Below are 12,609 nucleotides of genomic sequence, written 5' to 3'. Positions count from 1 at the left end.
CTCTCATCTCTTCTTCGGTTTCACAGCTAGTGACACAATTGTCCACGTAGAAAGAATTCTGCAGCTTCTTGGCCGTTTTCAGATCTTCAGCTGAAACTTTACTCAGGTGATGCGCTATCGTTGCTCCTAATAGGAATGGGCTGCACGTAACCCCAAACACTACTCTGCAATGCCGCAATGTGATGACCTCGCCTTTGGAATAATCTTTCCACCAGAGAAATCTCAGAAAATCCCTGTCATCCTCATAGAGGCTTATCTGCAGGAATGCCTTTTTAATATCAGCCGTGACCCCTATGGCATGCTTTCGAAACTGCAACAAAAGTTTGGGAATAATCTCGATTAGATTTGGTCCCTTCTACAAGCATTTATTCAGCGAATTGCCATGTCTGTCCTTTGCCGAGGCATCAAACACGGGCCTAATTTTGGTAGTTAAACTTGATTCCTTGATTACTGCTCTGTGTGGTAAATAGTGGCCTGACGCCTCGTCATTCTCATTTACAGTCTCCACGATTCCACATTCTATCCACTCCTGAATCACACCATCATAATCTTTAAGCTTGTCCAAGTTTACCAATCTTCTAGTGACTGCTTCCAACCTCTTCTCGGCCAACTTCCTGTTATCCAACAATTCTGAATGGCCATCCTTCCAGGGGAGACGAACCTCGTATCTCCCTTCTTCATTCATCCTTACAGTTTCATTGAAGTGTTTCACGACTTCCTCTTCCATCTCTTTCTTTGACTGAGACTCTGCAGGGTCCTTTATGCCAATAGTTTCTAACTTCCACAAGTCTGATATATCCATTGCTTTACCACAAGTGAGACTGACTAGTGACTGATTGCCCTGAGCCAGATCTCGCTGACCCATCACTGTCCAACCTAACCTGGTTTCCAGTGCATACATATTTTCATCCAGCTTAATCAGAACTCCTGTAAGCAGCTTCCCCAAAACATCTGCTCCAAGCAACAAATGCACCTCTGGAACATTGACCCCAACATCTGTTAACTGAATGTTTCTAGTTGCAAGAACAGGGTAAACATGTTGAGTTTCTAACCTTGGAACATAACCACATATTTTCTTCTTATCAAGCACCGAGACTGTGCATTTGAAATCCCCTTTTAGCGCTTGTAGTGTTACATCATAAACATTATGGGTCTCTTTGCTAGTTTCTACACCCCCAAACAAACAATGAGACATCACTTCCTTTCCCAGTTTTTGTAGTCCTAACTTCCCAGCGCTTTCTTTGGTTATGTAAGACATTTGTGACCCAGAATCTAATAAAACTCGTGCAAGCTTGACCGGTCCTTCACTACCAGAAACCTTCACAACAAGAGTCTGTAATAGCGTCTCTGCATTTTGATAGGCAGTTAAAGTCTCAGTGTTTTGATTATATTGATTATCCTTTCCCTTTGAACTTTCCCTCTCCTCTTTCTTAGTAACTAAATCAGGACATAATATAGCACAATGATCCCTTTTTAAGCAAATCATACACTTCACAAATGCTTTACATTTGCTCGAGTTATGCCCCTTCCTCAAACAACGAAAGCAAGCACCCCTTTTCTTCAAAATATCCTTCTTCTCTCCATTCTGGAGATTCCTCACTTTAAAACAATCAGCAGATCTATGGGAACTCTTGTCACACCAGATACAACCTGTTTCAGTTTTCTGACCGTCACCTGAGTACAAAGCAGCAGCAGTAGGAAGTCTCTCTTGTTTACCTGGCTTGCATAACATGTCATCCCTCTTGACAATAAAACTAGAGCGAGCAAGTGACAAACGTTCTTCGCTCTCCACTTCTTGTTTTATAAACAGTAACAACTTGCTTAGGTGATGATCGTGATCATTTTCTGATATATGAGATACACGAACTCTCTCCCATGCCTTCATAACCTCTTCTGATAATGCAGACTCCACCAAAGGATACAGCATTGCTGCATACTTATCACTAGTGACTCCTAAAGATTCCAAAGCTCTCAGTTGTGTTTCTAATTTATCATAGAGGCTTCCAATACTAAGGGTACTACCTTCGGTAGCTTGAAGCAGAACAAGATTTAGAAGTTCTCGGACATATACTTCTATAAGTAATTCTTCCCTGGCATACCTGGATTTCAGGTGATCTATTGCTTTTTGATAGTTCGCTCCGGACGGAGGGAAACTCTCAACTAGCTCCCTGGCCACGGAACCTGGAACAGTAGCCTGTAGAAGATACTGAAATTTATCTTCCGGGTCGATATCACTATCGTCGTTTATTTTCTTAAACTGTCCCCAAAAACCAATCCAGTTTTTTATATCTCCGTCGAACTGTTTAAGCTGTAGCTTGGGTAAACTGAAATTCCTTTTCTTCGTCGTCTCGATCTCACTCGCTAAGGCTTCACCTCCACCAACAGATAAATTCACTTGAAAATTACTTTCGAACCTAACCTTAGCTTGTAGCCACTTCTCGCGGTACGTTTCTGCCGTGTCGAATTCCTTGGCGTCGTCTTCTTCTGTCGTTTCTTCGACACCCCTAAGTGCTTGAATCTTTTCATCCAAAGATAACATCCGCATTGCCTTATCTTCTAAAATACGGAAGTATGTCAACATTTCTTCCGCATCTACGACTGCTTCAGATATTTTTGTTTGAAACTCGCCATGTGCTCTCGTAAACAGTCTACGTATTTGTGATCTTTCCTTATTATACTGTTTAAGCTCCTCCATCTTAACTAAGTCCTGCCACGGTCGCCAGAAAATGTTCCGTAATAATAAATTTGGAGCTTAATCTATAAGGAAAATAATTTATTGTACAGGAATATTTCCTAACACCATTATTGACAAAAGCACTTTCACTGGAACATAAAAACACACGCACTTACGCACTTCACGACTGTCATCTGTTTTTAAACAAAACTTAAGTGAGGGCTGTCATGATACCAACCACTACAAACACATAACAGGATAGAAATCAAAATTCTCTTAACACACATCATTGAGTTGATAGACATTACCTTGAAATGCAACGTACACTTGGCAAGCAGAACTTGGAGCTTAGAAAGTTCCCAGTTCTGGCTCTAACAGTCTTGTGTTCATAGAACACGGAACACTGGAATTACATGTACTGGTTGAAAATATATATAAAACACAGTAAGGACACTTATAATGGTGTGGGAACTTGGCTCTCTAAGAGCATTCTTGGATTTGACAGTCCTATTTCTGTCTGAAAAAGATTGGATGAAATACACACAATGAAGCAAAATGTACAAAGACATAGTTCCAGCCTAAACTGTCGCGCGTTCATGTACGCGGAACACTGGGAACACATGTATTGTTTGAAAACACACACATTCAAATGAAAACACTATAACCATATGAAATATTGGCGTTACAAGAACGTTTATGGGTTTGGTTGTCCTGCTTCCCATGACCAAACTAGTGAAATATATATACATTGAATGTACAAAGATAAACCACTTGGTATTTAAGAGTTCTGGTTTTTGGTTTCAAAAATTGTCACGTGTTCGTGGATCACAGAATAGAACTGCTGGTCCTGCTTCTATCTACTGGAAACTAATGCATTAACGCACTTGGAATTAATTGATTGAAAGTTTATACACGAATGCGAAACACTTGGTACTTTAATGTTCTTGGATCTGAGTAAAAATGCCGTTGTATGTTTACTCAACTTGGCATAGACTTGTCACAATCAACCGAAATATGTGAACCTTTAAAAAAAAAAAAAAAAAAAAAAAAAAAAATCTTGTTGACTATTACAACCACACATCATATGAAACGGCTGGTCAGCGCGAGCGGATACAGAGTGAGTAAATTAATACAAACAACATTTCAATTTAACTTGAACACACACACAACAGTTTCTCATTCTGTCTTTCTCTTTTTCAATGCACGTTTCCATAAGCCAAGGCCATACCATCACCATTCTACAACAACAATAGTCAACTACAATAGCAAGCATTCCATATTGAAGGATGTTCCCCCAGCTCTTCAACCAACTTAAATCTACTAATAAGTTCATTCCATCTATCCTAAAACACTGCAAGCTCATGTAAACTAAAACCAGCAAGTAGTTTGAATCAGGACCGACAATCAAGTTACGTGTTCCACTAACACATGGTAACAATTCTAATTTAGACCCAAGATCTCTCTTAAATACTAAGCATCTCAGGCCAGTGTATAATTTCAGCTGTTTACCAAACGTTTCATGAGATGTGTGGTTGTAATAGTCAACAAGTCTTCTTTTTTTTATTTTTTTATTTTAAAGGTTCACATATTCCGGTTGATTGCGACAAGACCGCTCGACAAGTCTATGCCAAGTTGAGTAAATATACGACAGCATTTTTACTCAGATCCAAGAACATTAAAGTACCAAGTGTTTCGCATTCGTGTATAAACTTTCAATCAATTAATTCCAAGTGCGTTAATGCATTAGTTTCCAGTAGATAGAAGCAGGACCAGCAGTTCTATTCTGTGTTCCACGAACACGTGACAATTTTTGAAACCAAAAACCAGAACTCTTAAATACCAAGTGGTTTATCTTTGTACATTCAATGTATATATATTTCACTAGTTTGGTCATGGGAAGCAGGACAACCAAACCCATAAACGTTCTTATAACGCCAATATTTCATATGGTTATAGTGTTTTCATTTGAATGTGTGTGTTTTCAAACAATACATGTATTCCCAGTGTTCCGCGTACATGAACGCGCGACAGTTTAGGCTAGAACTATGTCTTTATACATTTTGCTTCATTGTGTGTATTTCATCCAATCTTTTTCAGACAAGAATAGGACTGTCAAATCCAAGAATGCTCTTAGAGAGCCAAGTTCCCACACCATTATAAGTGTCCTTACTGTGTTTTGTATATATTTTCAACCAATACATGTAATTCCAGTGTTCCGTGTTCTATGAACACAAGACTGTTAGAGCCAGAACTGGGAACTTTCTAAGCTCCAAGTTCTGCTTGCCAAGTGTATATTGCATTTCAAGGTAATGTATATCAACTCAATAATGTGTTTCCATGCAATCACCTATAGGTACATGGTTTTTCGTTATGATGATTATTATCAGATTCCCCTTAATTTAATTTTCATCAAGAACTGATGATGACTACAAGGGAGTCGAAACCGGTCTTCTTATAATTTAATATATTTTTGCAATGTGTTGAATGGTGGAACATCCCTCAAACTCTACATTATAAGTTATGCCATGACGTATCGCTGTACACCACAACACCAAAATCTTCAGTAACGACTTCTGTACAGTACAAAAATAACAGAACACACACAAATACTATGCAATATACAACTAACTCTCACTCAAAACAAGACAAGTACACACTGATATCAAACCTAAGAACACACACACATAACAAATAAATACTGTAGATGACTTCACTACAGAAGTGATTCACAGAGTGAGGGAGTACAAGATGCTTGTACCAGAAGAAGGAAAATGAAGGAAGGCAACAAAGTGATGGCTGTTCCTGCCATTGTGCTTCCTTTTAAAGTTAAAAACTTCATGATTGATCCGTATTGAACTGATAATCACATTGTGATTGTGCTTCCTCCCTACTAATATATTTATGAAAAAGGAAATGTTATGTCGTTATTTGAATAACTCAGGGCAAAAATGCCTCATCCTTTTTATCTCTATTCATAATACATTACGAAGTACAGTATAATATCCTTAATCACGAGGAAGTATGGGTGTCTCACAGGGGGTGTGTTTACTCCTTGTAGGTCCATAAGAGCAATACTGTTTTCTTAACATATGACCTTTTCATATCATCAGTGCAATATGCAAATTATCAGCTATTTCTCGATAAAGATTAATATTTTCTCTTTCAATTGATTCATAATTAACACCTTTCAATAACTAATAATTTAATTAATGCAATAAAATAAAGAACAATCCAAACGCCTGATATCAGGTGCCGCCACAGAAGGAACGGATGAAATGCCTGATATCGCATGTCTGCCAGTTCAAGGGTTAAGACCATTAGCAGTTTGAACAGTCTTAAAATGTATTGTGTATATTCTGGAGATACGGTGGTCATTTTGTACTTCAGTTACTAAGGATGATTAAGAAATTCTGAAGAAAATACATAATGAAAATATTTAATGATTAGAAAAACACATTTATTTATAAGATACAAATACAAAGATAAATAACAAAATGTGACATTTTTATTTGTTAATAATTCTGTTATTATAAATTACAAGTACCACTATAACATAATGCTTATCATGATAATACAGCTGAGACTGGTTTATACATAACTTTGTCCTGTGTAATCCTCTTGTATATGTACATTTCTGTAATTGCAGGCAAAATATTGCTAAAAAACACGTTAAACATTTGTACGTAAGCCATTTATACTTAATTCAGTGTTATATGTATTCATTTTGTTAAATGCAGTTTATTTGTACGTAACAGACGTTAAAATAATGTTGCCAAAGTATGCATTTCCTCCGATGAAAACAGAGGCGAGTGATCATTAAGAGTCGGCTCTGTTAACTGTGGGAATTCAGCTGCAGATGTCGGAGGGATGCGGTGCGGTAGTGTATCGCAGGACGTGGGAAGTGACGCGCGGCTAAAAGAGAAAGATTACGAGCCAGGCACCTGATTTGCACATAACAGAGTTTAAATAATGCTGCAGATGTATCAGTTTCCTGATGTTGCCAAAATACAGGGAAGTTAAAAATGTGACCATTAAGGTCAGCATTCAGGAACAGTTAGATTCATGGGAAGAGGAGGTGAAACAATATGGAATGAAATTTAATGCCAAAAAGAGTGAGATAGTGATCACAACTAGAAAGAAGGAGAGACATATGAGAGAAATAACGTTTGGAGGGGAACAGCTTAGGAAGGTAGAGAGTTTGAAGTATCTGGAAAGTATCATAAGAGGAAAGTGGAAGAAATGATGAGGAAATCATCAAGTGTGGAAGACAAGCAGGAGCGTTGCTGAAGAGTGTCAGAAGCCTGGCTTGGAGCAGGGATGTCCCTTAGAGAAGCAAAAGAGTGATGTACCTGTCCTGATGTATGCAGCAGAAACTTGGGTAATGAGGCAGAGAGCTGTGACTTGGATACAGGCAAGCGACAAGAATGGATAAGGTGAGAAACAAGAAGGTTATAGATATAGTAAAAGAAGAGTCACTACAGAACAGCATAGAGGCATCTAGACTTGGACAGCACGAACACACAAAGAGAATGATAGAGGAAAGGATCCGCAGGAGGATGCATGAAATAGAGATAACAGGAAAACAACCGAGAGGAAGACAAGAGACAAGTGGATAAAAGAAGTGAAAGAGTGTACAGAGAAGAGGAGAGGACTGGGCAAGAGTGACAAGGGAGAAGTGGTGGGAAGACAAAAAGAAATGAAGAGGCTTATGTTCCAAGCAGACCCGGCAACAGCTGGAAACTGCATATGATGATGATGATGATGAATGTCGGCATTGTCAGTGGTGGATATTGTAGGAGGTATGTGGTGCGGTGGTATAGCGAAAGTCGTGGGAATTGCCCACGCAGCATAAAGTAAAAGGATTACGAGACGTGTTCAGGACACAGGACATGCTTACATTTTAATTGTAAGCAGATTATTTAAATGAGACACCTTAAAATGATGCTGACAGATGACATTTGCTGTAATTTGAGTAATAAAAACTGCTGTTCTATCGAAAGAAATTTAACATTGCTGTCAGTCAGCCTTGGAAAACAGAAAGATGCTAGATGAGAAGGAGGAGCGGACAATAATCCTCATAAAACTAAAACTGAAATACAGCAAACTCGCAATTATCTGGATGCAGATTATCTGTACTTAATTCGGCGATTTAAAAAAATAAAAACCGAAGCCTGAAGTACTGTGTTCTGTTATAATTAGAGCGAATCTTTTCATTTAGAATGTGACTTACATCTACTGCCAGAAGACACTACAGACACCATTCCCATCATCGGTCATCTGTGAAATATTTACCGTTTTTTCCCATTTTATCTACAGGTGAACGCATGACTCTGACCTCGCAACTGTACGTGCCCGATTTCATGTTATATCTTTGACAATCTATTTCGCCAGGAGCTAAACGTAGATAATTTCCAACACCCCTAAACCAAAAGTAAAAGAAAAGAATGAAAACAGAAACAAACAAATATTGGACGATTCTTTCCCGAATGTAAATTGAAAGCAAGTCGTATGAAATACAGTGTGTTTTTAAATGTAATTTTGTCAACAAGTAGTCAGTTTCCGGCAAGCTACACGTAAGTAATAGAGTGGGCTTTCAAATGTGATACGTAGCATGTTTTGTTAATATAGTAAATGCCCAGTTTCCGGTATGAACATTTATTATCCATATTTCTTGGTAGTCTGTACAGTCTCTGGTCCACATTAACCCAGCTAATTGAGAGTTTGCGGTAGCTGGAGATTTAGGAATTGCTTATACCTCACTTTCCACAGTTTTTGGAGAAGAAAAAAACCACTGTTTAAGAAAAAATTTTAAAATTGGGTGCAAAATCAACAATATTGATTATTAATGTTCTGAACCCGATATAGTAAAAGAATCATCAATACAAATTACATTGTTAACTTATATCTCTGATATAACCTGTTTTTAATCTCATTCCTGAAAATAGGGAAAAAGTTTTGATAATTATGACCTTCACAGACATCATCAGTCACCGTTCAAAAGTAAAATTCATGGGGGAACTCTTGAATGAGTTTGAAATGGAATCAGGGGTCAGACAAGGTGATGGGCTATCTCCGGTTCTCTTCAAGTGTGTTTTGGAGAAGATCATTCATGAATGGCAAAATAGAACTGGACAAGAAAGGACTACTCAACCAAGTATATATTGGAGGATCAAAAAATAGTATCAAGATCAGCTGCCTTGCATTTGAAGATGACCTCGTGATCCTGTCTAGAAAAACTAACACAGCTACAGAGCAGATAAATATACTCAAGCAGGAAGCAGATAATGCAGAACTCCAAATTTCCTTTGAAAACCAAATATATGACCAAGATTAAAACAGCCCCTCGTCACTTGAAGATAAGATAAAAAGAATCAACAGCAAGTATCTCAGAGAAATCATACAGCTGAAAACTAGCGAGAGAGAAGCAAACTACACCAGGTGACAGAAGATGTCCGTAGGACACATACTCTGTAGAAGAGGAAAGCCATCTCAAGGTGAGAGTGTGTGTGTGCTAGTGAATGCTGGGAATGTTGGGACTAAGATAAGCCAGGAAATTTAAGAGGAATATCCTCCGTAAGGTAATGGGTCCAAAAATCGTGGATGATCGCTATGGGTTACAAAGAAGGGGAGAAATATACCACGAAAGTGAAAGACTGATTGAGTAAATGAAAAAAAAAGAAGACTCAAAGTTTATGGACATCTCTTTAGAATGGACGAGAAGAGGCTGACAAAACAGATTTTTGAACCACTTGACTGTAGACCTAAAGTTTCCGACAAATGGTTCAGGGAGGTAAGAAAGGATCTTAAGCAGTCTGGATTAAATCGGGAAGGCATCCTAAGTCAAAAGTGTTACAATATTTATTAATAACCACCTTTTCTTGTAGTTAAGATTTATATCATATCATAAAGTCTTATAGGGACATGTTTCGCCCTTGTATGGGCATCATCAGCCTTATCTCGTACCTGTTTGGTCTATGATCACGAACCCACAACCTCCTGGATCCCACAGGTGTCTAGTTGGCCATTTTTGTTCTGTACTTAACATCTCTTCAACATGTACTAAATGTATGTATCACGACCTAATAGGTTGAAAGTCGGTTTCGATTACAGTGCGGTCGTGAAAATTCAATTTTCAAAGTAGTGTATAGATCAGTGATTAACAGCTTCAGAGGTTCCATGATGAACAGAAAATGAATAAAGGAAGAACGCAAAGATTTTGGGCTGCAAGAAAGGCTTCCAGTAACGTGCGATTGTTGCTTAACGTGGTCTCAAATGGCCGTAAATGAACATAATAATAATTATGACTTATTATCAAAACCTGATTTGTAAGTAATACATAGAATCTGCTCTTCACCTTGAAAACGTTACAATTCAGGTTCAACTGTATATCTGTTTCCATTACACACATTCATATTCTAATAAGAGAAGTACACTAGAAAAATTCCTTCTCACTAATCTGTTTTTCCATTCCTCTAGATTTGTCAACTCTGTAGAATTATTTTAAAAGCCATACATCGTTAAGAAAAGAAGGCGCGTGGAGAATGAACTGGAATATATGAGCGTCTACTTGCAGTGTTCTGGTAAATGCAGGGAATTTGTTGACCAGTAAAAGACTAACAAGGGAGAGTTTCACAATTGTTCTCAGTTCCTCCGTTAATTCCAACATGAGGATGGAACTCCCAAACACATTCTCTCAGATGAGCCCAAGATATCTCAAGAATTCGAGTTTGATTTCCCATCCCTAGCAACAAGTTACCTCCAAACCAGAAGATGTTGTTGTTGTTGTTGTTGCTGCTGTTGTTGTTGTTGTTGATGTTGTTGTTGTTGTTGTTGTTGTTTAAAGGGCCTAACAGCTAGGTTATCAGCCCTAACAAGAAGAAATATATGTAGAAGAATTGAAGACCTCGGCGCAAGAACCAGACAGCTCCACTTTCTGGTCAGTTTTGCTGTAAGCTATCATAAAAACAAGGCTCTATCTGGCGGCGAATGAACCCAGACAGTTCCTGGAGCTGTCCGTTTCTTGCAGCGGCTATAGTTCAATGTCCGAGTGGAGACATATTTTATAAAAGGCAGATGTAATTGTATAACTTTTGTATACACCCTGGAAAGCCATGCAAATCATTCTGTTATATGTACGATGAAACCATTGGTAGAAAGGGTCAAAATGAGGTGATTAACGTGCTTAATCATTTCTTACAAAGCGATATAAGTGATGACATCACAGTCTTGTGTCTGTTCTCGGCACAGAATAAGAACATGTTACAAATTTGATGTCTGGTCCGTATTGAAATTTACATCAGTTTAAAAAATATTACTAAAATTTATTAGGATCAACCTATTCAATACAATTGAGTTCCTAAAGTTAGGATTTACATCTTATTATACTAAAATTTGATGGGACATGTTTCGCCCGTTATAAGGGCATCATCAGACTTTTTACACTCATACCTAAAAGACAAAAATTAAGATCCTGATTGTTTTGGTCAACATATAACATTAAGAATGAGTATTACACAATGTGAAATTGTTACGAGTTCTTAATTGATAATTTACAGTTAAAGCTTGTTTAAAATGTTTGCGAAGAAATGAATAATGTTGGTGTGATACTGCACTGGTAATTTAAAATATTTTATAAAATATACAACTAGTCCATATCCAGATAATAATAAGAAGGTTTATAGCTAAAGTTGAATCTTGAGTTGCAGTATCAATGTAGGAGTGAAATTTGATTAAAAGCAACTCGATTTAGATTTGAAGAAAAGGTTAGGACCCTTAGTAGCTTAATTAAGATAACATTGAAACCTTCTTATTGAAAACTTGTGATGTTAAACTGTAGTATGGTGCTGGGTTGGATCCATTAATCTCATTGTTTACGAAGTGGGTCCACGGTCTTCATACTTTTGTTGAAGAAGTAATAAAAAGTTCACAACTGAATGTTGCCGTGTACGTCTTTACTAGCTGGAATGGTTATTTTCTCTTATACTGGTAGTTAAATGGGAACATTCTTGCTTGTTGTTGGCTGTAGCTTTAAATATAGATTTACTGTTGAAGGATATTTAGTGAAGAATCCTCTCGATTTTTGTGGTGTGAACTGGTTGTCTGTGTGGTGCCAGAACCATTGACTCTATTGGAACTCAATTGTATTGAATAGGTTGAGCCTAATAAATTTTAGTAATCTTTTTTAAACAGAATAAGAACCTCGGCATTTTTTGTATACACTTGTTAAAGGATTGGGAGATATGAGAATATAATACACTGTATCCAGAGCCTGGACACAGCTTCCTCCCCTGCGACCAGACCTTTGGTGCAATCGAGAAGGAAGAAAGGAAACGAGAGAGAATGTATTTGCCACAAGATTATCGTGTGCTGGTACAGAATGCGAGTTGCAAATTCATTGTCATGATGTAACATAAACAATGTTTCTGGACTACACAACTTGTGTGTGTGTGTTTTTTTTTTTTTTTTTTTGTTTTTTTTTTTTTAAATAAAGGAACTGAAAAGTTTAGAGATTTCTATGAATTTAATATAACACTTATGGCTAAGTGGACCAACCTTGTTTAAGATTGGTCTAACCAGTGTGCATATAAACATGGTTTAAATTTAAGGCCTGGTTAGAAGGAAGTGTGGAGCACCATTCTTAATCAATGTTTAGTTAAGCATGTTTAGCTGGCAGTGGAATTAAACACTAGCATGATGTTTAACTAGCTAGCAAAGAACAGTGAGTGCGTTTTGGTGATTTCGTGTTTCTTTTGTTAGAAGGAGGAATATTCATTTTTACTCTGCTGACAGTACTTAGTACAGTAGAGTAGAAACATGGAAAAACAAAAGAGAAATAGGTCATCCAATTTTTTGGATTTTGAAACCGATATTGTGGCATAATTGTAGAAGCTATAATATTACTCACGTCATGTATAATCGGAGCTGCTACTGTTTTG

Source organism: Anabrus simplex, chromosome 3 (assembly GCF_040414725.1).
Source record: "Anabrus simplex isolate iqAnaSimp1 chromosome 3, ASM4041472v1, whole genome shotgun sequence".
Taxonomy (NCBI): Eukaryota; Metazoa; Arthropoda; class Insecta; order Orthoptera; family Tettigoniidae; genus Anabrus; species Anabrus simplex.
Note: the sequence above shows the minus strand (reverse complement) of the source record.